This window comes from Dendropsophus ebraccatus, chromosome 11 (assembly GCF_027789765.1).
Source record: "Dendropsophus ebraccatus isolate aDenEbr1 chromosome 11, aDenEbr1.pat, whole genome shotgun sequence".
Lineage (NCBI taxonomy): Eukaryota > Metazoa > Chordata > Amphibia > Anura > Hylidae > Dendropsophus > Dendropsophus ebraccatus.
In genome coordinates this window covers 71,802,897-71,826,991 of record NC_091464.1, presented here as the reverse complement: position 1 = coordinate 71,826,991, position 24,095 = coordinate 71,802,897, and the positions used below count along the sequence as shown (strand labels likewise).

The 24,095-nt window shown below is 44.0% G+C and overlaps 1 long non-coding RNA gene across 1 annotated transcript in view; it reads left to right on the top strand.

Moving 5' to 3' along the window:
* Positions 1-23,853, top strand: part of LOC138767327 (uncharacterized) — a 32,814-nt gene extending 8,961 nt beyond the window's left edge. Inside the window, exon 3 of the long non-coding RNA XR_011358791.1 lies at positions 23,769-23,853. This is a non-coding gene — a long non-coding RNA (uncharacterized lncRNA). The remainder of the gene's footprint in view (positions 1-23,768) is intronic.
* The last annotated feature ends 242 nt before the right edge of the window (positions 23,854-24,095 follow it).

Here is a 24,095-nt window from a genome sequence, read left to right as displayed (position 1 = left end):
AATAATTAGGTATGCTCTGTGCCCCAATATAGTAGTAAGGTCCCTATATAGTATAGGCCCCTCTGTGCAGCCCTAATGTTAGTATAGACCCGTGTGCTGCCCCCAGTAGTATAGAAAGCTGTGTGCTGCCCCCAGTAGTATAGAAAGCTGTGTGCTGCCCCCAGTAGTATATAGAGCTGTGTGCTGCCCCCAGTAGTATATAGAGCTGTGTGCTACCCCCAGTAGTATATAGACCCCATTGTACTGCCCCCAGTAGTATATAGACCACTAGGTGCTGCCCCCAGTAATATATAGACCCCTTGTGTGTTGCCCCTAGTACTATAGACCACTAGGTGCTGCCCCCATTAGTATATAGCCCCTTCTGTGCATCCCCCAGTAGTATATAGACCCCTTATGCACTGCCCCCAGTAGTATATAGACCACTAGGTGCTGCCCCCAGTAGTATATAGACCCGTAGTGTGCTGCCCCTAGTGCTATAGACCATTAGGTGCTGTTCCAATTAGTATATAGCCCCCTCTGTGCTCCCCCAGTTATATATACCCGCCACTGTGCATCCCCCAGTAGTATATATACCCCCTTGTGCTCCCCCAAGTAGTATATAGTCCCCCTGTGCACCCCACAGTAGTATATATCCCCTGTGCTCCCCCAAGTAGTATATAGTCCCCCTGTGCACCCCACAGTAGTATATATCCCCTGTGCTCCTCCAAGTAGTATATAGTCCCCCTGTGCACCCCACAGTAGTATTAATATCCCCTGTGCGCCCCTATATAGCCCCCTGTGTGCTCCCTGACTTATATATACCCCCCTGTGCACCCCCCTTTTATATAATCCCCCCTGTGCACCCCTGTTATATATATCCCCTGTGTGGCCCCAGTTATATATATACCCCCTGTGTGCCCCCCCAGTTATATATATACCCCCTGTGTGCCCCTAGTTATATATATATTCCCTGTGTGCCCCCAGTTATATATATATATATATATACCCCCTGTGTGCCCCCAGTTATATATATACCCCCTGTGTGCTCCCCAAGTTATATATATATATATATATATATATATATATACACCCCCTGTGTGCCATCCAAGTTATATATACCCCCTTTATATAATTCCCCCGTGCATCCCCCAGTTATATATATACACCCCCTGTGTGCCCCCAGTTATATATATATATACACCCCCTGTGTACCCCCAGTTATATATACACCCCCTGTGTGCCCCCAGATATACATATACCCCCTGTGTGCCCCCAGATATACATATACCCCCTGTGTGCCCCTAGTTATATATATACCCCCTGTGTGCCCCCAGATATATATACCCCCTGTGCCCCCAGATATATATACCCCCTGTGCACCCCCTTTATATAATCCCCCGTCACTTTGCGCTCCCCCAGTTTAAATATACCTCCTGTGTGGCCCCCCAATTATATATACCCCCCTGTGCACCCCATCCCCCCCCCAGTAGTATATAGACCCCCGCTGTGTGCTGCCCCCCGTTATATAGCCCCCCTTTGGGCTCCCCCCCCTCCCATATAGCAAGTAACAAAAAAAAAAACACTTTATACTCACCTGCGGTCGCCGATACCGCAGTGGTATCGGCGCTGAGTGACGTCACTCAGCGCCGACACCGCAAGAGGGGAGAGCGGCCTCTTGTGACCGCAGGCAAAGCACTGCCTGCGGCCACAGGGATGACTGACAGGGAGGGAGCCAATAGCTCCCGATCTGTCAGTGCCGCTGCCTGTACCTATGAGAGCTCGTTTGAGCGCTCATAGCTACAGTACAGAGCGCCGCAGGGGGGGCCTTACCCATCCCGATGGCGCCCTCCTGGCAGGCTGGTGGCCGGAGCCCTGTGCGACCGCAATGGTCGCATAGAGCAAAGGCCGGCCCTGCTCAGGGTGGGCCCCTTTAACCAGTGGGCTCGGTGCACGTGCACCATGGGCCCTCTGGTTAAAGCGGCCCTGTGTGGGGTCAGGGTAGGTAAGTACAGTATGTTTATTTTTTTTTATCTTTAGCTCACCCCACCACTATATTTTGTTTTACACATACTCTAAAATACCCCTTCAAGTTATAGGCAGCTAAAAAAAAAAAAAGTATCCAAACCTTCCAGGCAGCTTCTCCTAGTTTTGCGGCCTTCCATTCCCATCTCTGTAGGAGTAGCACATACCACACATTTCACCATAATATGAACTCTGCATTTTACATCTACGTGACTGAGACACGTATCCTGTACTCAGCGTACTGTAGGAATGCATTTAAGGGAACACATATAGATGTGTATAGGTCACACTGTAGTATATAACTATATTTACACAGCATATAAAACATTGCTCAGGGATACACAGAATAAACAAGATAAAAGTATGTTTATTATAGGTAAACATACAATATCTCACCCTCCTATCAGGCTGCATGGTACTTTACATACACTGGGCTGCTTCATTTAGCAAAACTATATTGCAGGAAAACTTTTTTTTTCTTTTAAGTCAACTGGTGCCAGAAAGTGCCAGAGATTTGTAATTTACTTCACTTAAAAAAAACCTCAAGTCTTCCAGTACTTATCAGCTGCTGCATGTCCTGGAACAAGTGGATTTTTTTTCCAGTCTGGAGAGTAGGAGAGGTTTTTATGGGGATTTACCACTGCTCTGGACAGTTCCTGACATGTAAAGTGGTGGCAGCAGAGAGCAATGCGTCAGACTGGAGAGAATATACCACTTCCTGCAGGACTTACAGCAGCTGATAAGTACTGGAAGACTTGAGATTTTTTTAATAGAAGTAAATTACATATTTCTGGCACCAGTTGATTTGAAAAAATAAAAAAATAAAAAAAAATTGGTGAACAACCCCTTTAAGGCTATGCTCACACATAGTATTTCTGTCAGTCTTTTGGTCAGTATTTTTTTCAACCAAACCCAGTTGTGGGGCTGACAGGGCAAAATTATAGTGGAAAGGTTTGCACAGTTTGTGTTTTCGATCCACTCCTGGTTTTGGATAAAAAAAATACTGCCCAAAATACTGACGGAAATACTGTGTGTGAACATAGCCTTAAAGGGTAGTCTAGAGAGTAAAAAAAACACATTTAAAGAAGACAATTATCTATAAGCAAAAGTCTGAGGGGTCAATGCAGAGAAAGCATTATACTGAAGGAGTTCTCTAATGATTAACTTTTATGACTTAGAGATTTCCCTTTGATTCACTCAAATTTAGAGGGACCGTGCATGAGTGACCCCCTTATCCATCTACAATCAGGAGTGGGACCCCCTTGTAATACAATACAGTGTGATGAAAGGCGATTAGTGGAGAACTCCTTTGTGCTGAAGTATGTTCACATTATAGAAGTGCAGTATATGTCTGTTGTATATGTCGGGATACTGGTAGACAGGTATGTCAGCCTGCAGTGGACCGATTCACCGATTTGAAAAGACAAGGAATCTCAGTCTTTCCATTTTTACCTGTTCTCTGTTTATAGTCTATTCCTGGCTTTGGCTCAGAAAAATCTGTCAGATAATCTGTTGGTGTAATAGGGCCCTTAGGCTATGTTCACAAAACGTCAAAAATTGAGAAAAGGCGGACGATTTTGTTATTTAAAAAAACATCTATTTTTGCCGCCATTTAACTGACTGCAATGGCAGTGCATTGAAGTCAATAGGAAGACGGATGTCCAGTGCACGCAATGTATTGAATAACGGACGTTTTTACCGCGGACGTCAAAATAATGAACATGATCAAACAGCAGACTTTTTTTTATTAGTTACGACATGGAGAGAAAGAAGCTGCTGCACCTCACACCTATGGCTGACACTAAGGCCACTCGGCTATATTTAAAAACCAACACCAGGATGTTGGTATATAATTTGATCAAACAATATTGTCCCATGTACCACGTGCAGGTCCCCTGGTTCACATGGGTCCCTACACTGTAAAGCCAACCCAAACCCTGCAAAGCGTGCACAAACAGTGAAGGGAGGCCATGGAATGGCCCTACAACCCCAATGTCACAGGACCAAACCCAAAGTGGGTAGCCGAGTGGCATTAGTGTGAGCCATAGGTGTGATGTGCAGCCGTTCCTTTCTCTCCATGTCGTGTTTTTTATTAGTTGTTCACACACAGTTTTTCTTTTTCCACCGTTCTTTCTCAGTTTTTACTATTAAATTCAATGGACTTTTCAATTAAGCCGCACCGAAAGTCCAATTGGTAACCCAAACTAGAATAATGTACCAACATTTTTATTTCAGACCCAAAAATGACGAACGTTATTTAAAAAAGAGCTAATAAAAAGGCTTTGTGAACATAGCCTAATAAAGTGTACATGGATTTTACAAGTGTACATTTATAGCATACATTACATACAGTACATACACCATATAGCATACGTTAAATACAATATACAGTCAGTGAGGACTGTGTTGCACGAATTCCTCCTAAGAGGACTGCTTATCAATAATAATGATTCTGTATGGCAATCATGCCTATGGAAGCATACACTCATGTGAACTAGCCTTAGCTTTAAGTGTTTTACCTTTATTAAAAAAAACATAGCTCATTTCTTAAAAAAAAAAAAAAAAACAACAACAAAAAAAAACAACAGCACCACCCCCCTCCTCAGGTTGTGTGTGGAATTACAACTTAGCTCCATTCACTTCAATGGAACTGCGCTGCATTAGTGTACGAAACCTGTAAACAAGATTGGTGTACCCCCTTAAACCCCTTACGGCCAGGTCATTGTTCCTTTTTCCATTGTTTGTTGATTTTTTTTTTATTGGAAAAGTCTCCTCTAAATATAACAGCACTGCTAGGTAATTGCAGTTAAAGTGATTTCTTCATATGGTCATAGAAGATCACTAAAGAGGTTATAATCTTTCTGGATGTGCATCCACAGCCGACAATACTGCTAGCTGATAGATATAGGAGGCCTTTCTCTATTATCGCCCCATCTCTATTGTCATGCTTAGAGGCGTACCAACAAGTGTATGACAAGCTGTAAGGAAACACTCCAGCTGAGGATTAGCAGTCCTAAGGACTTGGAAAGTCTTCACCAAAGTCTTTCTATACTCTGCACGTCTGTAACACATTCCTCCAGGTTACAGGTTAGAGTGGATGTTAGGGTTAAATGTAGAGTTAGATCTTTGTGTCCCTGGTGGTCTGTGTGTGCTGGCCTGTGCCCGCCTCATCCCAATCTGTCTGCATTCCTCAGATAACAGGCCCTTGAAGTCCCTGGCACAAGGTGGGGGCCGCTGTTATTCTTCATGTTGCTCAGATTCTCCTGCAAATTGACTCTGCTTTATTGTAGACCTGCAGAGAGCCAAACAGATCATGGTAATGCAACTACAAGACTGTATACTACTGTCTAATATATCTACAGGACTATACACAACAGTCTATTGTATCTACAGGACTATACACAACAGTCTAATGTATCTACAGGACTATACACAACTGTCTAATGTATCTACAGGACTATACACAACAGTCTAATGTATCTACAGCATTATACACAACAGTCTAATGTATCTACAGGACTATACACAACTGTCTATTGTATCTACAGGACTATACACAACAGTCTAATGTATCTACAGCATTATACACAACAGTCTAATGCATACCTCCCAACCGTCCCGGATTTCGCGGGACAGTCCCGTTTTCGGGGTTCTGTCCCGCGGTCCCGGAACGGCCCCCCGTGTCCCGCAATATATGTGGCCCCAGCGGAAAAAACAATAAAGCAGTAACTCACCTGTCCGCCGGTCCCAGCAACTCCTCTCCCGGCAGAGCGCGCACTCCCGTCATCCTCCGGGGCGGGCAGCGGGGTACAGAGTCACTGACTGTACCGGAAGTGATTCATATAGAGGCTGCAGGTCACTTCCGGCACAGTCAGTGTCTCTGTACCCCGCTGCCCGCCCCGGAGGATGACGGGAGTGCGCGCTCTGCCGGGAGAGGAGCTGCTGGGACCGGAGGACAGGTGAGTTACTGCTTTTTTGTTTTTTCCGCTGGGGCCACACTAATGGGGGGTTTTGGCTACTATGTGGGCACTATATGGGGGATTGGCTACTATGTGGGCATATATGGGGGATTGGCTACTATGTGGGGCACTATGTGGGGGATTGGCTACTATGTGGGCACTATATGGGGATTGGCTACTATGTGGGGCACTATATGGGGGGATTGGCTACTATGTGGGCATATATGGGGGATTGGCTACTATGTGGGGCACTATATGGGGGGATTGGCTACTATGTGGGGCTCTATATGGGGGGATTGGCTACTATGTGGGCATATATGGGGGATTGGCTACTATGTGGGGCACTATATGGGGATTGGCTACTATGTGGGGCACTATATGGGGGATTGGCTACTATGTGGGGCACTATATGGGGGGATTGGCTACTATGTGGGCATATATGGGGGATTGGCTACTATGTGGGGCACTATATGGGGGGATTGGCTACTATGTGGGGCTCTATATGGGGGATTGGCTACTATGTGGGCATATATGGGGGATTGGCTACTATGTGGGGCACTATATGGGGGCATTGGCTACTATGTGGGGCATATATGGGGGCATTGGCTACTATGTGGGGCTCTATATGGGGGCATTGGCTACTATGTGGGGCATATTTGGGGGCATTGGCTACTATGTGGGGCATATATGGGGGATTGGCTACTATGTGGGGCACTATATTTGGGCATTGGCTACTATGTGGGGCACTATATGGGGGCATAGGCTACTATGTGGGGCTCTATATGGGGGCATTGGCTACTATGTGGGGCACTATATGGGGGCATTGGATGCTATGTGGGGCACTATATGGGGGATTGGATTCTATGTGGGGGATTGGACACTATGTGGGGCACTATGTGGGGGATTGGACACTATGTGGGGCACTATGTGGGGGATTGGACACTATGTGGGGCACTATGTGGGGATTGGCTACTATGTGGGGCACTATGTGCGGGATTGGATACTATGTGGGGCACTATATGGGGGCATTGGATACTATGTGGGGCATTTATGGGGGCATTGGATACTATGTGGGGCCCTATAATGGGGGATTGGATACTATATAGGGCACTATTCAGTCAGCAGCATGTGGTGACTGTAGGGGAGTGGCTATGGAGGGTTGCTATGGGGGCGTGGCTATGGAGGGCCGCTATGGGGGCGTGGCTATGGAGGGTCGCTATGGGGGCGTGGCTATTGGGACCGCGGCGCACATGTCCCTCTTTGCTCTTTGCAAAAGTTGGGAGGTATGCTAATGTATCTACAAGACTATACACAACTGTCTAATGTATCTACAGGACTGTATACTACTGTCTAATATATCTACAGGACTATACACAACAGTCTAATGTATCTACAGGACTATACACAACAGTCTAATGTATCTACAGGACTGTATACTACTGTCTAATGTATCTACAGGACTGTACACAACTGTCTAATGTATCTACAGCATTATACACAACAGTCTAATGTATCTACAGGACTGTACACAACTGTCTAATGTATCTACAAGACTATAAACAACAGTCTAATGTTTCTACAGGACTATACACAACTGTCTAATGTATCTACAGGACTATACACAACAGTCTAATGTATCTACAGGACTATGCACAACAGTCTAATGTATCTACAGGACTGTACACAATTGTCTAATGTATCTACAGGACTATACACAACAGTCTAATGTATCTACAGGACTATACACAACTGTCTAATGTATCTACAGGACTATACACTACTGTCTAATGTTTCTACAGGACATAAGGACTATACAAAACAGTCTAATGTATCAACAGGACTATAAAGAACAGTCTAATGTGTCTACAGGACTATACACAACACTCTGATGTAGCTACACGAATATGCACATCTGTCTAATGTATCTACAGGACTATACACAACAGTCTAATGTATCTACACAATTATACACAACAGTCTAATTTGTCTAGGAATCTATAGAGAACAAACTAATCTAATGTATAACAAACTAGTATCAACTACTATCACATGTCTGTGTGTCTATAAAGTAAGGTCTGATCATAGTGAGGTCATGAGTCTATACAAAACAGTCTATAGGATGTAGGTGTCTAAACAAAACAGTCTATAGGATGTAGGTGTCTATATAGAACAGTATATAGGATGTAGGTGTCTATATAGAACAGTATATAGGATGTAGGTGTCTATACAGAACAGTATATAGGGTGTAGGTGTCTATATAGAACAGTATATAGGATGTAGGTGTCTATACAGAACAGTATATAGGGTGTAGGTGTCTATGCAAAACAGTCTATAGGATGTAGGTGTCTATACAAAACAGTATATAGGATGTAGGTGTCTATAGAGAACATTATATAGGATGTAGGTGTCTATACAGAACAGTACATACAGTAGGTGTCTATAGAGAACAGTATATAGGGTGGAGGTGTCTATACAAAACAGTCTATAGGATGTAGGTGTCTATACAGAACAGTATATAGGATGTAGGTGTCTATACAGAACAGTATATACAGTAGGTGTCTATACAAAACAGTCTATAGGGTGTAGGTGTCTATACAGAACAGTATATACAGTAGGTGTCTATACAGAACAGTATATAGGGTGTAGGTGTCTATACAAAACAGTCTATAGGATGTAGGTGTCTATACAGAACAGTATATAAGGTGTAGGTGTCTATGCAAAACAGTCTATATGATGTAGGTGTCTGTACAGAACAGTATATAGGATGTAGGTGTCTATACAGAACAGTATATAGGATGTAGGTGTCTGTACAAAACAGTATATAGGGTGTAGGTGTCTATAGAGAACAGTATATAGGGTGTAGGTGTCTATACAGAACAGTATATAGGGTGTAGGTGTCTGTACAGAACTGTATATAGGGTGTAGGTGTCTATACAGAGCAGTATATAGGATGTAGGTGTCTGTACAGAACAGTATATAGGATGTAGGTGTCTGTACAGAACAGTATATAGGGTGTAGGTGTCTGTACAGAACAGTAACAGTATATAGGGTGTAGGTGTCTATACAGAACTTTCCTTCACCCCGTCCTCTACCTTCCTATCCTAGACTTGTCATAGTAACAATGATATCATTTATCATAGTGCCCACCGCTGGAGGAGGCACACTGCTTTTACAGTGCAGGAACCCCGCATACAAGCTTCAACATACATCAGGGTTGGCTCACTGTGTGTTTGAGTTGGACACCGCTGGTGTAATACATATGTGGGTCTTTACAGAACAGTCTGATCTATCTACATCTACACATCTATATAAAGTAGTCTAAGGGCCCTATTCCACAGTAACGATAATCGGCCGAATCTGCACGATTCGGCCGATTATCGCTCAGTGAAATAGAGAGAACGATCAGCTGATGATCGTGTCATCGGCTGATCGTTCATTTAGGGCCAGACCTAAAATAATCGTTCCCCCACCGCGCATCGCTACGGTTGAATAGCGATGCACGGCGGGCGACCGACAATTTGAGTAGCAGCAGCAATACATTACCTGTCAGGGCTTCTCCTCCGCTCCGTCTTCCTCCCCGGGTCCCGCGCGCTCTAGCGTCAGAATGGCCTGTCAGCTGACGGAGCGCTCAGCAAATCACAGGCCGGGACCCCCGCGGCTGACAGGCCATTCTGAAGCTAGAGCGCGCGGGACCCAGGGAGGAAGACGGAGCGGAGGAGAAGCCCTGATAGGTAATGTATGCTGCAAGGGCTGCAAGGACATCGGTAACGATGTCCCTGCAGCCCTCGCTCAACGATCATCGGGCTGTAGAATAGGCCCAGTAAATAAGCGGCGATCTAGCAGATCGGCGCTCATTTACATCGTTGATCGGGCCCTCCTCGGCCCGTGAAATAGGACCCTAAGGGCCCTATTCCACGGGACGATTATCGTTCGCATAATCATTAACGATAAACAATCTGAAACGACCGCTATTGCGAATACCCCTGTCTGGCCCTCTAAAACCCTTCCAGTTTCTCATATGGCTCCATGGAAAAATGAACTGCTCACCCCTGATTTTATACATATAAATCTATATAGAACAGTGTAATGTATCCATAGGTGTCTACAGAACAGTCTAATATATCTATGAAGCTATATTGAACAGTCTAATACATCTTTATAGGGGCATTCTGCTCCTTTTAAACTTTCAATATGTTGCTGCCCTGGTGGAGAACATAACAAGATGCAATGCTTACCTCTTCACGCTCCCCCGCTGTATGTTCGGGTCCCTGGCTAAATAATTTTGCCTCCACTTCTGAGACAGACTGGTCTTAGGGGTGACAGCCTGCTCAGCCAACCACTGGTCGTGGCACTGCCCAGTTTCAGTCAGTGATCGGCTGAGCAGGCTGTCACTGCTGGGACAAGTCCCTGCTTCTGAAGGAAAGATGCTATGTTTTTCAGTCATTGATAACCCCTTTAAAGCGAATGTACCATCAGGTACATTCACTTCAAAGGGGTACTCCAGCGTGGGGGCTATTTTTAGATGTGGCCGGGGAGGAGGTGACTGAAAAAAAAGACGTCCACTCACCTCCCCGGTTCCAGTGGCGGGTCCCGCATCGCGGCGCTCCGGTTCCCAGACGCTTCCTGGTCTCTGACGTGGGCCCGAGACGTGACGTCTCAGGTCCGCTCAGCCACTCAGTGAAGGAGGCAGGATCCCGCCTCCTTCACTGAGTGGCTGAGTGGACCTGAGACGTCACGTCTCGGGCCCGCGTCAGACACCAAGAAGCAGCCGAGAACCGGGCACCGGAGCGCCGCGATGCGGGACCCGCCACTGGAACTCGGGAGGTGAGTGGACGTCTTTTTTTTCATCCACCTCCTCCCCGGCCACATCTAAAAATAGCCCCCACGCTGAATAACTCCTTTAAGTCTTGGCCATGAATAGAATGGCGCGGACGCAGGGAAGCCGTTGCTGAGATTCCTTTTCTAAAACCGCGTAAGGCTCCATTCCCTGTTTAAGGCTCTGTTCTATTAACAGGCATCGGGGCGGGGGGTGAAGCACTGGCGGCGGGCCTGCCCGCCCAAATGGGAGAAAACCCCCGGACCTCTATGACGTGGTTCCATTGGTTTTAATAGAGCTGCGTCATAGAGGGGCGGGGGGTTCCCCCAACTGGGGGCAGGCTGGCCCGCCTCCAGTGCTTTACTCCTGGCTCAGTGCTTGTGAATAGAATGGCGCCGTACACAGAATCCGGACCACGGTTCTAAAAAAGGACTGCAGCACCGGCTTTCCAATGCTGGTGTCATGTATTCCAATGGTACATTCGCTTTAAACTTTACACTGGCTAAAAGCCCCTATTATACTTGGCAGCAGCGAGCAGATAAGTGCAGGGGGGTCGTGGGGAGCTGTGGGGGGGGCTGACCAGGTGATCGCTAGATTGTCCGGGCAGCCCTTAGAGGATAACGGCGGTCTGCTGCCACTGCTCCTGTTCCACAGAGCACTGGCAGCAGATCACAGTTGTTTGACATTAATGATGTCGGCTGATGGTTGCTTTCTATTACACGGGACAAATATCGGTCACAACGATGGTCATCTCTACTCTCCCTTCCTACACACTAACCTCCTCAAAGATCACAGAGCACGCCCACAACACACAGTATACTGGGGAGCTTTGTGACACCTCCATATACATTAGCTATATGGCCGTGTTTAGGAACCCTTCCAGTGGAGAGAAGTATTGTTGGAGGATGGGAGGGTGTAGATGGGAGAAGCAGGGGCTTTGTATACCTCCAGACAGCTTGTGTGCACCCACCATTCTACAACATTTATGGGGTACAGCCTGGACATAAAGTTACCCAAATATGATAATAACATGTGGCGGGGATGTATGTGAGATCTGCCGGTACACCGCCTGTCATCCCCATGACACATATATTACTGCAGTCATTACGCCAGATGAGTGAACTTTATCCTTTGCTCCTGCTGCTCACCACTCCCTATTATACGAGCAGAACATGATCCCCACGTTACCAGTGCAGAATACAGCATAGAATAATATTGATATAGTCCTGTGTACATTTCACTCTTTTCTCAAGAACGTTTGAATAAACCAAAGCTGCTCCCAGGAAGTTACCGTATTGGAGAAGTTACAATGTAGCTGAATGTGTCTCTGTATCTTATCACAACAATGGAGACTTGAAGGCGCATATTTTCTTGTATTGATCAGTGACTTCCTACCTACTAAGGCTCCTATGATTCCCCTAGAACGCTCCACCCGTGTAAGTTCCATCACTGAGAGCACAGACAACTAAACAGACAGGGATATCATCCTTGTCGGCTCATCTGTTAAGGCCTTATTCCACGGAACGATCATCATTCATAAACTCGCTCCAACGACCGCTCGTTAAAGATCACTAAGCGTTTTTTTTTTGCGAACGATAACACATAAAACGCGGGAACGTGAACGATATATGTAGTGTAACAATTATTTTACGGTCTTTGCATAGTCGTTTAAAACCTTTGCCGAGGTGATCGTGACCATACGACACACCTACTTTTTTTTAAAACCTTTTTACGAACGACTGAAAGATTTCTAATTTTATGAACCAATTAGCGAATTATATTTCAAAGACCAACGATTTTTTTTCCGCTCGTTTACGCCAATTCCACGAAGCGATTATCGTTAATGAGCGGTTGTTGGAGCGAGTTTATGAACGATAATCGTTCCGTGGAATAGGGCCTTTACAATGTATACCGATTAAACTTACTACTTGATGTTACTCCCAGGGGCAGATTTAGTGGTTGTGTCATAAACCTGTGTCCGCGAGATGAGGAGATATAGGAGCCTGGTGGCTGATCACTGCTGAAATGGTAATAGCCATAAAATATTTATCCGCTGATCATAGGAAGAGCCGGCACATTGTGATATGACATATAGACATCTATAAGTCTGGCTGCCGTATACTGTACATCTCATTGTCACCAAATGTGGCCAGATATGCCCATGGTAAGCTGTAGGTTATGTTCACACACAGTAAAATAAAAACAGAATACAACAGCATAACAGATATAAAACGTGTCTGTATCTAATAATGTGCTATATTATATTCTATGGAAATATGTCAGTCTATGTTTTTGTAATGTAGCACATTATTCGATGCAAAATACAGATGTTTTACTCTTGTATTTTGCTTTCAATTTACGGTGCGTGAACATAACCTTAAGGTAGATGTTTTTTTTTTTTTTACCAAATAGAGCTTGATACTGAAATGTTTTCTTTTCTATTATTGTAAATAGTATTTTTTTTACAACATTACAGGGACTGCAATCTTACTTGAGCATTAAGAGTTAAGAGTTGTTTGACAGCAAGCGTCATGGACATAGGAAGCAATTTCCTGGAGCAGAACCTTTTAAATTGTATGGGAGAGTTTTCTAGGCATGCACCGTGGCCCATGCAGAGGTCACTGTACAAAGGCGGGGCGGAAGGGGGGGGGGGGGTTGAGTACTGATCATTTCCTTATTTTTAATGACCTTATTAATTTTATCTATATACAGTGTCACCTTTTTACTGTTATCCTTTCTGTGATGATAAGGAGGCTGCTTAAAACGGCAAGATTTTAGAATTATGTTTTAAAGGGATACTCTAGGAAAAATTAAACTTTTCTCCTATACTGAAAAGTACCCCCCACTCATCTCCATATCAGGTCCCAGCTTCTGTATTATGAACAGGGGCACAGGCATGGCACATGATCTGCGGCTCTATTCATTTCTATGGGGTGACAGAAAGAGCCGAGTAGGCAGGATGAGCGCTGTACTCCGCTCTTTCCATCAGCTCCATAGGAATGAATGGAGCCGCAGGTCACTTGCTGTACCTGCACATAATACAGAAGCCGGGGGCCCAATACGGAGATTGATGTGGGGTACAGAGGTTAAACCCCCACCGCAATCTCCTTTTTTTCCCCTATCCTTATCCTGTGTTGATTTTTCCTGGAATACCTCTTAAATATTGATGGTAGAATGGAAAAAGAATGTATAAAATGAAGAATGAAGAAAACAACAACGCTGCTTTTATTCACCCCAGAAACAGCACCACCCTTGTCTTCAGTTTGTTTGTGGTATTGCAGCTCAGTTCTATTGACATGAATGGAGCCATGTTATTTTTTTTTTTTTTATATATATAATTTTTATTATTTTCCAAATAAAACACACATAGGTAACAACAAGTTACCAAATAAAATGCAAGACACGCTATGAAGTAAGGTGCATTAACAGACAAAACGACTAACATAACCAAACTAGGCAGGCCTGCGGAGCGCACAAATGAACAAGCAAAATCATAAGGTGCAAATGTATGGCAATATAAATCAGAGATCATCAAGCGACATTGGAAAAGTGGTGGCAAGAACACAAAAAGGAAGATATCAGGCGAGACAAAGACAAGCTTCGTTCTCTTTACACACTATGTGGAGTTCTAGCTGTCGAGTCGTAGTCTCTCCACTTAACCCATCTACTTTACACTGTATGGAAAGAGTTCAAACGACGCGCTATGGATAGTTCCATCTGGTAGTTATAGCGTACTACTGCTAGAATTTCCTCCATGGTAGGGAGGTCAGTGCTTTTCCACTTTTTTGCTATGGCATTACGTGTACTAAGTAGAATATGCAAAGCTACTGTCATATCTGGAGCATTCCACTTATCAAGGCCTAAGTTGAGTAAAGCTAGTGCAGGTGACCAGTCTATTCTAGTGTGCAGGACGTTTTCCAGGAGCGAATGTATGTGCTGCCACAGGGTAGTTATTTGTGGACATGTCCACCATACATGTAGTAGAGTACCAGTATTTCCCCCACACCTCCAGCAAATTGGGGAGGAGCCGGGGAAAATTAGTGAAAGACGGTCAGGGGTCATGTACCATCTATAAACTAGCTTTCTCGCTGACTCAAGATGGTTTATGCAGCGAGACGCCTTAGAAATTACTCCAAACGAGCCTCTCCATTGTTCAGGGATAATGGTTAAATTAAGGTCCTTTTCCCATTTCTGCAGGTGAGGGATAATTGGGGGGTCAAACTGGAGTGCTTTGTACGCCTGAGAGAGTCCTTTAGGTTTCAGGGAGCTGCTCCTGAAAAAACACTCAAACAAGGGCATTGTTGATTTAGTGGGGGGGGGGGGTGAGACTGTTCAGGCAATGTCGCGCCTGTAAGTATTTGTAGAAGTCTTTCTGGGGTATTCCATATCTGGAAGTAATATCGGAAAAGGAGCGTAGCACCCCCTTATCATGAAGGTCAGCTAGGCTCAATATTCCCACTAATTGCCAGGGAGTAAGTTAGAGTCAGGGATAAGGTCATGCAGTATATCCAAAGGGAGGGTAAGATAATTTGTAGGAAGGAGGGAAGATTTTATCTCTGAGCTGTTCCAGACATGGATAGCCGCTACCATGGTTGGTGAGAAATCTTTCATGGGGATGTGTTTTAGTCTGGTAAGGTGAAGAAGATTACAAAGATTCTTAGTAGTAGCTAAGGACATTTCTATGTCCACCCATAGTTTGGATTTGTCGTTTAGCCACCAGTAACGTAATTGATCTAGAATCGTGGCGTGATAGTAGTGTCTGATATTAGGGCAACCTAGGCCGCCCTCTCCAACTGTTCTGCACAGGACTGTATTTGCTACCCAAACCCTCTGCCCAAGCCAGACAAATTTGGTAATTAGAGATTAAAGACGGTTTAGGATGTATATAGGGATTTTAACTGGTATATTCCGAAAGAAGTACAGAATCTTGGGGAGTATTACCATTTTGGCAGACGCTATTCTCCCAGCCCAGGAGATTGGCAGTTTGGAGTATCTGGTGATGTCTTTGGTTAAGTCCGATATGAGGGATGTAAAGTTCACTCGGACCAATTTAGATAGTGGGTGTGTCAGAATGATGCCTAGGTACGGCATTGATCCAGAGGCCCATTGAAAGGGAAAAAGAGATTGCAAAGCGCTCTTAGTTTCTGGTGGGACATTTATATCCAAAATCAGGGACTTAGAGGGATTAATCTTATAGTAGCTGATACTTCCAAATTTGTGTATAATCTCGGAGACCCGGGGCAGTGACTCCATAGGGGAGGATAAACAAAGTATTATATCGTCCGCAAAGAGACCAATTTTTGTGGACATGTTCTCCCACGTGGATACCTGTGATTCCTGAGTCCAATCTCATAGCTTGAGCTAGGGGCTCTATAGATAAAACAAATATGGAAGGGGAAAGGGGGCACCCCTGTCTCGTTCCATTTGTAATGTGGAATAAGTTGGACAGGGTGCCAGAGGAGAGTATCTGCGCGGAGGGGCAGGTATACAGTGCCATCACGGCTTGCAAAAAGGGGCCCTGGATCCCAAATTTGGTTAGTACTGATCTTAAATAGCCCCAATGGACCCTGTCGAACGCCTTCTCTGCATCCAGGGTAAGGAGCAGAGAAGGCGTTCCCCGTGAACCCACCGAGTGGATAATGTTAATCATTCTCCTCGTTCCGTTGACCGTCTGAGTCCTTTGACAAAACCGACTTGGTCGTTGTGAACCAGAGAAGGGATTAGGTCAGCCAATCTATAAGAAAGAAGTTTAGCATATATCTTTATATCTGCATTAAGCAGCGAGATGGGCCTGAAATTAGCGGGAGAGTCTGGGGATTTGCCTGGCTTGGGCAGAGTTATTATTAATGCCCTCAACATCTCACCGGGGGGGGGGGGGGGGGGGGGGGGGTCGGAACCCGAGGACATGATGGCATTGAAAGTTCTGGTTAGGTAAGGGGTAAGAGTTTTTTGGTGGACTTTAAAATACTCATTTGTGGGTACTGGGAGATTTATTGGGTTTTAAGGACTTAATTATCTGTAGCACTTCATCTTCACTAATAGGTTGCGAAAGGGATTGTGATTGTTCTTGTGTGAGGAAGGGGAGGGAGAGACTATTCAGAAAAGAGTCTATGGCAACTTGGGAGGGCTGGGGTGTGGCTGTATCCTGTGCCAGGTTGTACAGGGAGTCATAGTACTCCGCTAGGGCGTTAGCGATGCCCTTGGGATCCATGATTTTCCCATTACGCTTGTCCAATAAATATGGAATCCTGGATTTTGCAGCCTGGTTGGATAAGCACTTTGCAAGTAAGGCCGAAGGTTTATTGCCGTGCCAATAGTAGTGCCAATTGTATGCTAATAATTCGTGGAGTTGGTTGGTCAATTTAGATATTTAGGTTGCAGTAGATTGACTGTAATGAGTTTTATTCTGCCTATGAAGGGTAGTTAAGTTCTCCTGTATAGCAAGGAGCTGTTTTAATTTTTCTTTTTTTATCAAACGACGCCTGTTTAATGAATTGTCCCCTAATGGTCGCTTTATGAGCGCACCACAGAGTGACATCACTAACTTCCTGGTTGTCGTTAATAGAAAAGAAATCTGAGAGAGAGGAGGATAGATCAGGGAGGTAAGAGGGGTGTTTTAGAATATAATTGTTTAATCTCCACACCGAGTCCCTAGGGGAGGAGTGGGTTTCAGACATTTCTAGCGTAATAGGTGCGTGGTCAGACCATAATATCGTTCCTATAGCGGTAGAAATGACCGAGGGGAGAGATAGATGGTCCACCAAAAAGTAATCGATCCTTGAGTAGGATCTATGGGTGTGAGAGAAGAAGGAATAATCTGGAGTCTCCAAACATCATACAGCCTATGTTTGTGGAGAGTAGACGTGAATGTGGAGGGCTCTGGGAGTGATTTAGGATTGGAGGAGTCCATAGAGGGCCACAATGTTTTATTCATGTCCCCGCCCATAATCAAGGAACCTTTCCGAATTTTAGCTATGGCAGAAAGTAGGGACAGCAAAAATTTATGCTGACGCTTATTGGGAGCGTAAATCGCTACTAGTGTGTAGGGAGCGTTGTTTAGTAGGCATTGCAGTATCACACAACGGCCTTCCTTATCTACAATGGAATCCGTGATAGAAACCGCCACACAATCGTTTATGGCAATGGATACACCACCTTTCTTTCGAGCGGCTGGGGAGGACACAATTATAGGATATCTCTTATTTTTTAAGCGGAAAAGATTTGAATCATTAAGGTGGGATTCCTGTACAAAGAGGACATCCGCGTTTTGGGATTTTGCTTCTTTCCATAGTAAGCTTCTCTTATAAGGGGAGTTCAAGCCTTTTACATTAAGGGAAATAAATTTAAGGTGGTTAGAGAGGGCCGCTGGAAAGAGTGATGATCCAATGTCACAGTAGGTAGATTACCACAGCATAATGGGTGATAGTACACTTTGCAGGTTTGCCGTAGAAACTTATAACTAACAAAACATAAACAAGAACAGACAAAACTGTGATTAACTCTGGGTGACTCGTCAGGAGGACAGGTCAAAAGTCGACAGATCATGGCAAAAATGACTATAAGCCTACCCATGAGAGGGAGGGCTGAAAAAAACTCGGAATATACTTCATGTCCCAAGCAGCCTATGCGGCTCAGATTTGGGGTACCTGTATAGAAGAAATGTTAAGTTAAGTTTAAAACAAGGTAAAAGGATATGAACTCAGGAAAATTATAAAACTTATAGGCACAGGAGCATCCGGTCAGAAACTAGTGGGATGCTAATACCAAGGCACAAACTTTAGCACTTAAAGAGCTGAGAATAATGCTTCAGGTGAGCTTCTGCCTCAAGGATGGAACCTTAGACCACTCTGGATTCATGCGTGGTGATGAGGCTCTTTTGCCCCCAAGGGAGCATTGATCCCGAGGATGAAGGTCCCAAGTGTGGCACAACTCAACAGCCTCTTCAGGGGAGTTGGCTATGATCTTGGTGCCATTGTAGGATATAATCAGTTTTACAGGAAATCCCCATCGGTACTGGATGCCATTATCCCTCAGAATTCTGGTGCTCTGAGCAAATGCTCGGCGGCGTAACATGGTGGTGGCAGAGAGGTCCGCAAAGATAAATATGTTCTGAAAACGCTCTGGGAGTGATGGTTGTTTCCTCATTTTGTCCATAATTTGCTCCTTTATATGGAAAAAGTGGATTCTGAGGATTACATCCCTCAGTATAGCAGCTGGGAGGTTCTTAGGTTTAGGCAGACGGTGGATTCTATCTATGATAAGATCGGAATTAGAGGCTGAAGGCAACAGAATGGAGAAGAAATCAGTCACAAATTCCAGCAGATTATCCTGCAAGATGGTTTCAGGGACCCCCCGGAGGAGCACGTTGTTCCTCCTGGAGCGGATCTCAATGTCTGCTAGCTTTAGCTTTAGAGATTCCACTTCCTCCTCCAAAGCAGTATTAGAATCTGCCAAGTCATTGTGTGCAGTAGAGAACTCCGCCATCTTTGTTTCTATGTGGCCCGTGCGCTCTCCAATGCTATTAATGTCCTTTTGCATAGAGTTGTGGAGTTGCAGGACATCAGCGCGTATGGAGTCTTTCAGCTCCCCTATTAGGACTCTCATCATGCGCATGGTGAGAGCGGCATCCTCATTAGTGATTAGACCAGATGCGCTGGATAGAGATTGAGGGGATTCAGGTTTCCTTTGTGAGGAAGTAGGAGTCTTCCAAGACAGCGGAGTAGGAGGCAATGATGGCATGTCTAGCTCCAGGAGACACGCTGTCTGCATGCCATGTTTATCCCTCTCACTGCAGCATGAGACGGGGTTATGACTGGAGGTTGATGAATCCGAAGGGGAGCTGCCGCTGGAGTAAGGTAGGGATAGTAGGGGTTGTGGTACTTCAGTGTGGTCACTCACCTCCTCTAGGGGAGCTTCCAACGGTGACTGTGTCACAGATGTAGCTGAGCTCTGTGCTGCTGCGCCATTAGCCTGAGCGCGCTTCAATAAGGACGGGCCGGCGCCAACTTGACTCCCAGTGAGGGCTGGCACAAATTTCAGGATTTTCGCTGGGTCTTTCTTCTTGCCTTTGCCTCTCATGGCTGCCGGAGGGTGGACCGTGCTCTCAGGTAGCAGGTGAGCTGAAGTTTACCCCAAATGAAGCCGGTTTGTGCCGGTTTCTGGCTGCTGTAAGCGGGAGCTCAGCTAACACGCTGCCTCCTCCATGCACAGCAGGACCGAATGGAGCCATGTTATAATACCACACACAACCCTAAAGACAGTAGTGACAATATTTTGGCAGAAAACAGCTGTTTTTTTTTTAATTTGTAAAATCTGGAAAAACCTGTAACTTTTATTAAAAAGTCACACATCATAAATATGTCCGTCTGCACCAAACAAAGCACGTCCTCTATAATGAAAGAAAAAAATAATTCTCCCCATCTCCTCCGTCACACCCATGTTTGTTAATAGGGTATGTAGAGAGGGAATCTAGGGAGGGAACCAACTAGGTCTGGCCCCCTCCCTCATAGCAGCGATAGAAATCTTTCATCATGTAATAAATGGTGTCATCTGATACATATATATTACAAGCTGAACTCCAGCTAATACTCACTGTGTGTGAGGGCCCCCAGGGGGCTGTTAGTATGACTTTTCTTATATTAATTATATTATGTCATACTCTCAGTATGACTCAGGGTTGGAGAGAGACTATAGAGCAGCTTTAGTACACATCAGTCTACATACTATATCACCTCCCCCCAACCCTGTATTGCAGATAAACACTTCAATTTTTTAGAATGTGTTTTTTTTTTTTTTTTTTTTTTTATTGACGACTGACACTGTCCAAATCCTTGACCATTCCTTATACTAAACCACACCAACAACATAATAAGTGGAATATAAAATCACATAATGTCACAGTCAGGGACAGACAGATTCTTACTTTTCAGTCGGAACTGGTGTAGGTTACCACCATACAAGCACTAATGTTTCCCCTTATATCGTGACCATATAATGATTACTGCACCGTTATAAACAGTGACTCAAAGGTAATGTCTCTTTGAAGTAATTTTCCATCTGGCCCAGACCTCCATGAAGACATTCAGCCAAGACTCAACTCTTCAAATTCTGTAAAACATTTTAGGTTCCACACTTTTCCAGCACTCTCCCCACCTTTTCTACACCCACAGTATCCCAAACAGTAATAATGCCCCCCCTCCCCTAGTTTCTTCTAGAGTAATAATGTGAACTGTAACATTAAGAGTACCCTAGTTTGTGCACCAATAAAGTAAATGCTCCTCATTTTTGCCACTTAATAGCTGTAGTCTTCTTTTGTGCCCCCAAACAGTAGTTAGGTAAACCCAGATACAGTAGGCAGATTCCCATTTGGAAGAAACACCCCTCCCCCCCATTTAAAAGATATGAAGGACTCTATTCAGTGGGTGGGTATGTAAGGAAGTAATCCAACCACTAGGTGGCTTGCCCTTAATTTAATAGCTTGTTCCCCATATTAGCAAGATAGATAGCCCCTACATATTAGCTACATAGCCCCTACATATTAGCTAGATAGGTGGCCCCTACATATTAGCTTGGTAGGTACCCCACAATATAAGGTAGGTGGTAACTGGTCCTCATATGAGGTAAGCAGGTAACAGGAATCTCTCCAATAATAGCTGTGTATGTAGTAGTTAGCCCCCCCACCCCTATATTAGCCATGAGATAGCCCACTATATTTACTAGACAGTTAAGTAGTAGATAGCCCCCCACCTATTAGCTAGGTAGTAAGTAACCCTCCCCCACCCCAATATTGCCCTCTTGTAAGCATTAATGTAGGAAAAAATACTCACCTTCATGCTCCTACACTAAACAGCCCGCTATGGTCCGTTACAGGCAGTGCTGTGACCTGACATCACCTCAGGACAGATGTTCTGAGTTGGCACCATATGGCATCATGTGTGAGCTCCTTGGGTGGGGAATGGCCCATGGAGGAGACCTACCTATCTGGAATTTGTCAGAAATGCCAGATGGGCAGTCCATCCCTGAGTTAACTTTGAAAATAAACTATTCATATTTTTTTATCAGTAGTACAGATGGTACAAACCATTGCTAACTATCATATCACAGACATACTCCAAAATAGTTTCAGACACAATTGGTCAAAATTGTACTGTTGCTGAAAATGTTTAAAACCCAGAATAAAAACGATCAGCCATATGGACGTATCAGCAGACAAAGAGAACATCATATCCATAACGTACAAGGGGTCTAATCCTTTATAGATTTTTTTATGATCACAAAATTGCAGGAGTGTGAAACAGCAGGCACACGTGTAATTTCATGCACCCACCATGGATTAACATTAGCAGTGATAACATGAAATATCACACAACGCGCGATCACATGGCGTAAAATTGCAGTCCAGCTTTATGTGCAGTATGTTTAGCATATAAATGTCTAAAACCGGTCATAAGGCTAAAATCATAGTGCATTTAGTGTTTATGCTTTAATAACTTTATGTCCATGTTTATATAACTTCTATGAATCTGTAAAAGCATATGAATGCATATAATATGCAATTGACTGCAGTATAGATATAGAATATAGTATGCATGTGCTTTTACAGCAGTGCAATTTACTGTACTTTGCAGTACAGATTGGGCCATACTGTACATATGCTAATAGGACTCCCTTTTAACATGCTTTCTCCATTAAAATGAATTGACTCATTGCCTGTTACATCTGGATTTTTTTTTATCATATGTCAACAGTGCACCAAAAACTGGGTATAAATTGAGGGGTACTTCAAAGAAAAAAAACCTGTATTTTAAGGGATTATCCAGGATTAGAAAAACACAGGTACTTTCTTGCTAAAACAGCACTGTCCTCAGGTTGTGTGTAGTATTATAATTCAGCTCCATTCACTTCAATGGAACTGAGCAGGAAAACCTACACTTAAACTGAGGACAGGGGAGGTGCTGTTTCTGAAAGAAAGCAGCCATGTTTTTCTTAGCCTGGATGAATTACTTCTATTTAAAAATCTCAAGTCTTCCATTACTTATCAGCTGCTGTGTGTCCTGCAGGAAATGGCAAATGGCAAATCCCCATAGAAAACTTCTCCTGCTCTGGACAATTCCTGACATGGACAGAGGTGGCAGAGGAGAGCACTGTGTCAGAATGGAAAGAATAAATCACCTCCTGCAGGACATACAGCAGCTAATAAGTACCGGGAAGCTTAAGGTTTTTTGTTTTTTTTAAGAGAAGTAATTTACAAATCTGTTTAATTTTCTGACACCAGTTGATCTGAAAACAATATGAATTCACTGACTAGATCTTTAAAACTTAAGTGTTTGTTCATGCTGAAAATAGGATTCCAAGCGGTGTGCGTGTGTGTGGTGTTAGCTTGTATACATCAATATGCCCTCAAAGGATATATGGATAGAAGTTGTCTGCATAAGAACCCTTGACAGCTTTCTTTTTAGGTTTAGAGAAAATAACAGCTGAGTACATGGCCATTGCATGTAAATCCACTTTATGATTGTTGGCAATAAAAAATGTTAAGAGCCGGTATGAGCAGAGTGATTCCTGTATGCTTGGTACTTTTGTGACCTGCAGCACCATTGCCACTTTTATAATACCTAAAATGCATTTATGTATCAGTCACTAAATGATTGTGTTCAAATGAATAGTTTTATGCATAGTTAAGCAGGAAATATATATTCTTATATAACATTATATATACTCATGTACTGATGCAATGATAAGTTATTTCACTGTATAGATGGTTATGAGTGGTTAATGAATCCCCATGTGATCACCAGTTTCTCTTGTTTTAGCTTTGAAGCCAGATAAAATACCAGGCATCTCTAGAGTCTAAAATGCTGAGATGACCATAACACATAACACAAATGTCTCATCTGAAAGTGTTTAAATTGAGTTTTTATAGTTTTACAAAATTCCCATTTAACTGTCTATATTTTAAAATTATTTTCTCTTTTTCTATTTTTTCTTTCTAGGAGGCATAAAAGGAAGCTGGGACTTCCTCTTCTGTCTGTGACGATAAGGAGAACGAGGTGGCTGGAAAGTGATCAGAATTACAGCAAAAAGGTAACACCAGTAGATAGAGAAGGCAATAGCAGCTCAGCCTTCCCTTCTCTTTAAAACTACCTTGTTAAAGGGCATGTTTACAGCTTGTCCAATACAAAGAATAGGGCCTGGAGAAGTTTATTCTGCTTATGTCCATGGGGTTTGCTGGGGTGTGCTTATGTCCATGGGGTTTGCTGGGGTGTGCTTATGTCCATGGGGGTTGCCATGATAATGTGTTTAAAATGAAATAATAATAA